Raw genomic sequence first — 7,060 nt, 5'->3', positions numbered from 1 at the left:
TGCAATTGCAAAGAGTAGAGAAACAAAGTGGAGTCACAATTCAACGGCTCAGACACGAGACGTATGTAACGCCCTGGCCATAGAGAGGTTTTTTTTGTTCTTTATTTTGGTTAGGCCAGGGTGTTACATTGGGTGGTCGTTCTATGTTCTGTTTCTATGTGTTTGTATTTCTTTGTTATCCTGTTAGGGCTAGGGGGCAGTATTGACACGGCTGGATAAAAAACGTACCCGATTTAATCTGGTTACTACTCCTGCCCAGTAACTAGAATATGCATATAATTATTGGCTTTGGATAGAAAACACTCCAAAGTTTCTAAAACTGTTTGAATGGTGTCTGTGAGTATAACAGAACTCAAATGGCAGGTCAAAACCTGAGAAGATTCTGTACAGGAAGTACCCTGTCTGACCATTTCTTGGCCTTCTTTGCCATCTCTATCCATTACAAAGGATCTCTGCTGTTACGTGACACTTCCTACGGCTCACATGGGCTCTCAGAAGGCGGCAAAAAGCTGAATCGTGGCTTTGCAGGCTCTGGCTGAAACAAAGTAGCGCGTTTGGGTAGTGGCTGGTTACAGTACTGTGAGACTCAGGCTCATGCCCGCGTCGACCGAATGCTTTCTTTTCCTTTGTCTGTTTACCTAAACGGAGATTCCCGGTCGGAATATTATCGCTTTTTTACGAGAAAAATGGCATAAAATGGATTTTAAACAGCGGTTGACATGCTTCGAAGTACGGTAATGGTATATTTAGATTTTTTTTGTCACGAATTGTGCCATGCTCGCGACCCTGATTTACCATTTCGGATAGTGTCTGGAACGCACGAACAAAACGCCGCTATTTGGATATAACGATGGATTATTTTGGACCAAACCAACATTTGTTATTGAAGTAGCAGTCCTGGGAGTGCATTCTGACGAAGACAACAAAGGTAATCAAACTTTTGTAAGAGTAAATCTGATTTTGGTGAAGGCTAAACTTGCTGGGTGTCTAAATAGCTAGCCCGTGATGGCTGGGCTATGTACTTAGAATATTGCAAAATGTGCTTTCACCAAAAAGCTATTTTAAAATCGGACATATCGAGTGCATAGAGGAGTTCTGTATCTATAATTCTTAAAATAATTGTTATGCTTTTTGTGAACGTTTATCGTGAGTAATTTAGTAAATTGTTAGTAAATTCCCCGGAAGTTTGCGGGGGGTATGCTAGTTCTGAACGTCACATGCTAATGTAAAAAGCTGGTTTTTGATATAAATATGAACTTGATTGAACAAAACATGCATGTATTGTATAACCTCTCTAGGCTAGGCGGGACGAATTCGTCCCACCTACGTAACAGCCACTGCTATCCTGTGGCGCGATTTTTCAAAACCTTAAAAAAATCTCTATTACTTCAATTGGTCTCAAACATATGACTATTTTACAGCCATTTAAATCGGACAAGACTCTCGTTAATCTAACCACACTGTCCGATTTCAAAAAGGCTTTACAACGAAAGCAAAACATTAGATTATGTCAGCAGAGTACCAAGCCAGAAATAATCAGACACCCATTTTTCAAGCCAGCATATAATGTCACCAAAACCCAGAAGACAGCTAAATGCAGCACTCACCTTTGATGATCTTCATCAGATGACAACCCTAGGACATTATGTTATACAATACATGCATGTTTTGTTCAATCAAGTTCATATTTATATCAAAAACCAGCTTTTTACATTAGCATCCCACCACGTTTTGTGGGAGCATAATGAACGCTAAGTACTTGGTGTTATTTGGACATAAATTATGAACTTTGTCAAAAGAAACCACATTTGTTCCGGACCTGTGATGCCTTCCGGACCTGGGATGCCAGTCTTCTGATGGAGATAATCAAAGGTAAGGGGATATTTACAATGTTATTATCGATTTTAGATGATGCTAACTGTATAGCATAGCCTGTTGTTCTTAGCATAGCACCCCGTTTATTGCAAAATGTGATTTCCCAGTAAAGTTATTTTGAGATCTGGCCATTCGGTAGCAATTACGAGATGATAATATATTATTCTTTGAATGACAATATTATAATTTACCAATGTTTTCGAATAGTAATTTTGTTATGTTCACCAGAAGCATTTCAGAGAAGAAAAAAATCTGAATTTCACGCTACTGTAAAATGCTGTTTTTGGATATAAATATGAACTTGATGGAACAAAAAATGCATGTATTGTATAACATAATGTCCTAGGAGTGTCATCTGATGGAGATTGACAAAAGTTAGTGCATAATTCAAGCTGGTTTCTGCTTTTGGTGACGCCTGACCTTGAATTGAAAATGGATGTTTGTACTTTTGTGGCTATGTACTGTCCTAACATAATCTAACTTTATGCTTTTGCCGTAAAGCCTCTTTTAAAATCGAACAATGTGGTTAGATTAAGGAGATGTTTATCATTTAAATTGTGTAAAATAGTTGATTGTTTGAGAAATTGAAATTATTAGATTTTTGATGTTTTGAATTTCCAGTCTTGTTAGCAATCCCGGCTCGGGGTTCATTGCTAACCTGTAGCCCCAACAGGTTTTAAGACGGTCCCCTTTTCTAATAGACGCCGGAATATGATCAATACCCATAGCTTGTAGGGAAGCAGGGTTGCAATGGTGTAAGCACTTGTAGTGCCTTGCCATGGGGTAGTCTTCATTGCCTACCCGTATGGCGTACTTGTGTTCCGCTAAGCGGTCTTGAAGGCATCTCTTTGTCCGTTCAATGTAGAACACCTTGCACTGTGGACATTCCAATCTATAGATGACATGAGTGGTTTTGCAGTTAATGAAATGCTTGACATAATACTCCATTTTGGAAGCTGTGTCAACAAAAACCTTTTCTGTGCAATATTTCTGCAACAGTTGCACTGGTTACATTTAAAAGAGCCCTTGGGTTTGTGGTCTAGCCAAGTTTTTTGAGAGTCACCCGGAAGATAACTGTGGACTAATTTGTCATTTAGGGTAGGACATCTCTTAAAGCTGGTGGCTCAGGAAAGACTTGGCGTAGTAGCATATCACTTTGGATGATTCCCCAATTATTTTTAATGATTCTTTTAATTAATGTTCTCTGCTTCAGTGCTGTATTTTGTAACAAAATACACTCTCTCTGATCTATCACGAGGCACTCCCCTTCGCAACAAGTTCTCTTTGTCAAGTAATCCAGCCCTTATACCTGCATCTTTCAGGACCTGAACGCTGTAGCCCCGATTCAAGAAGCGATTCTCCAATTCAGCAGATTTGACACTGTAGTCTGTTTCCTGATCGCAAATTCTGCGGACTCTTTGGCATTGGCCATATGGAATATTCTCTTTTAGCCTTTTGGGGTGAAAGCTGTCTGCCCTCAGAATGGTATTCCCATCTGTAGGCTTCCTAAAGATTGATGTGTGCAAACAACCTTTGTCATTTATACTAATGTTGAGGTCCAAAAAATGAATGTTATCCTTGCTGTATGCCATAGTTAGTTTGATGTTAGGGTTAATGCTGTTAAGGTATTGGTGGAAGTAAATAAGTTCATCTTCTGAGCCGGACCAAAACAGGCAAACATCATCAATATAGCGTCCCCACCATTTAATCCGGTCAAATAACTGGTTATTAGAAGGATCCAAAATGAAGTCCTTTTCCCATTTACCCAAGTACAAACCAGCATAGGAAGGGCTGTAGCAAGCTCCCATGGCACATCCTTTGACCTGTTTAAAAATACGGTCCTGAAAGATAAAGATGTTATGATGAAGAGTCTATTCAGTCAGTGAGACGATGAATTCTGTAGGATGCATCTCAGTCTCAGGCCGGGTACTCAAGAAATGGTGCACAGCTGCCAAACTTTGTTCATGTTCAGTGGTGGTGTATAAAGACTCCACATCCATGGTGACTAAAAAGGAAGCTGTACCTATATTGTTCAATTCCTTAATTTTGTTCAACACATCTGTGGTATCTTGGGAGTGATGTCAGAAAAGGCTTAATAAAGTAATCAATGTACTTAGAGATGGGTTCTGTCAGACTTTCATTACCACTAATGACTGGTCTGCCTGGGGGATTTTCAAGATTTTTGTGGACTTTTGGAAGAAGGTAAAAAGAAGCCATATGCGGACTGCCATTGAAAATAAATTTGAACTCATTGTCTGAAATGTAGCTATTCTCGCTAGCTTCTTTAAGGATCCCTTTCAATTCAGTTTTTAGGTCCTCTGTGGGGCTGAAAGTAAGAGATTGGTAGAATTCATCATTGTCTAATTGACGGTTGGCTTCTGTCACATATTTGTCTTTAATCCACAGCACTGTAGCGCCACCTTTGTCTGCTTTTTTAACCACAATCCATTCATTTTTGGACAATGATTCAACTGCATCCCTCTCTGTTTTAGAAAGATTAATTTGTGTTTGGTTGGAGTCAATTTTCGCCTTAAACAGATTCTCCACATCAAAATTCACCTTCTTGGCAAATGTATTTAGTGTGGCATTCTGGACCTTGGGACAAAAGGTGGATTTGGGCTTAAAAGGTGTTTTTGAGGGAACAGAAACTGCCTGACCTGAGACACTGGCGTCTGTAGTTGGAGAGATGTTTTGCTTGTACCAGTAAGTAACCTTCTGTTTTATGTAACCACACCAAACGTAATATACTACTTTGAGTGTCCCGGATTTACATTCACTATCTTACGTCTAGTCCAGGTTGTGTGAGTAGGGGCAACTTCCTGTTAAAATTAGCCATGGATTATTGCAAATGTCATGTATATATTTTTTCCCCATTTACAGTGTAAGAGGAATGCGCAGAACCTTCCCATAAAATGTATCTGTGTAGAAGACAAGGAATCGCAGGAGTCCTGCTGAAATACCTGGTGATATCTGTTCACATTGTCTGTCTGTTCTGTTGTATCGGACAGTTGACATGTTGCTTCCTTGTCTAAAGAAATCCATGTATGCTACTCCATATTTGAAAAATCTAAATCGCCATGCAGGTCTTTTAGTTTGCCAGCAGGAAATCTGCAATAATGCTGACTAGCTGGTAATCAGCCTGGGTCCATACTCCAAATACACAACCTATTCTGATCTCAAAGACTTCAACATCTCAGAGGTAAAACAATTGTTTGCTACTCTTTTTTGAAAGTGCACCATTGGAATCTTGTAATTTGACGCTGCTTACGTGGAGATTTGGCCAGATAAGGCAGAATGCATTCGTGTTCTGTCTTCTCCTCTCCAGGTGGCAGTTCTCGACTCTCTCTCACCAAACCGGAAAGCTGAGCTGATACTGGACCCCACGAACCTGTCAAATACAACTCTTGCAAAAGTGTTTCTTATGGGTTCTGGGATCGTCAGATGTATGGGAGATTAGTCCATTTTTCCAATCATTTGCAGAGGTTTCTGCAAAGGTTTAAATTTTGATTATTGGTATTGAAATTGGTTTATTTGGACACTTCTAAACAATATTGTCATCTTGGTAAACCAGGAGTGGTCCTAAGCTATTGCCATCTATGTAATAGATTGTGAACTACTCAAAATACCCAAGGCAAGTCTCCAGCCACTCTTTTGACCTATTGTTCATTATTTATTTTTTATAGCAATGCATTTTCTCTAATGCCACTTAAATAGAATTGTTTATCTAATTTTACAGAGAAGCCTGACGACTATTGAGCCAGGAGTGAGACACCCTCTAAAACCTGACACTGACGACACTCGTCCCCAAATTTCAGACACTAGATAGTGTTCCAGGTCTCTCTCCCATTATTTCTCCCAAGCATTTATCTGTCATCCCAAAGAATATCACCTGTGACTCCACTGATTTCATTGCAATTTTTACTACCCCAGAGATTTTAAACTTGCATGGGAAATGCAGGATGTTGACTGGATTTTTGGACTAATCTAAATTTGACCCAGCTGATTGCAAAGCCTACTCATCCAAACTTAAAGGACCCTACAAAATCAACTTTGATTGGCCTCAAATTTACAAATACTCCAGAGTAATATGCTGGGAGGGGAGTATTTGCTTTGGATATTAGTGACCATTGTCCCAAATCAGATCATTATCTTAATACACTATCTGAATGTACAGGGTGCTACATTTTGGAAAGCTGTTACATCAATCAAGGGTTGTCTCCTCTTCTCTCCCCCAATACATTCAATTCGATTCTGGCCTTATTACTGACAATTGATATCATTAATGCATTAAATCATAATTTTATCTCTGCGGGCTACATATTTGAATGCATTTCAAAGACAGCTCTTAAAAAGAGTAGTTTGGATGATGATGTTAAATCTATTGAATGATACTGAAAATGCTGGTCAGGAGTTTTCTTTTTGGAAATTCACTGACAAAGAAGTCCTGGATGCTTTGTTAACATTACAACAAAACAAATCCACAGGGGCTGATCATTTGGATCCTGGTCTGCATAAGTGTCAGGGATTTCTTCGTCGGAGGACGATATGGCGAAATCATCATCGGATAATGAGGACCAAAGAGTTGAGATGGTTCATTTTGAACTTTTAATAAATTCCAAAACGAACATACAAAATAACAAAAACGAACGCACGATACACTGACAGTCCTGTTAGGTTTACACACACTAAACACGGAACAATCTCCCACAAATACACAGACAAACACACCCAACTAATATAGGACTTCCAATCAAAGGCAACACCACACAGCTGCCTTCAATTGGAAGTCCACCCCAATTAACTCAACATAGAAACAGATCCACCAGACTACACATAGAAATACATCAACATAGACCGTAACTCAAAACCCGGAAATAATAAATCAAACGCCCTCCTAACTAACACACCACCCCGAACCACATAAAACAAATACCCTCTGCCACGTCCTGACCAAACTAAAATGACAATTAACCCTTATACTGGCCAGGATGTGACAGTACCCCCCCCCTTAAAGGTGCTAACCCCGGAAGCACCTTAAGAAAAACAACCCCACACAACAACAAAACAAAAATTCCCCCCTACTAAAGGGAGGGAAGGGAGGGTGGCTGCCGTCAACGACGGCACTGTGCTACACCCCCCCCTCCCCAACCCACCTATATCTGGAGGTGGCTCCGGTTCTAGCCGT

The sequence above is a fragment of the Salmo salar genome, chromosome ssa09 (genome assembly GCF_905237065.1).
Source record: "Salmo salar chromosome ssa09, Ssal_v3.1, whole genome shotgun sequence".
In the NCBI taxonomy this organism is placed as follows: Eukaryota; Metazoa; Chordata; class Actinopteri; order Salmoniformes; family Salmonidae; genus Salmo; species Salmo salar.
Note: the sequence above shows the minus strand (reverse complement) of the source record.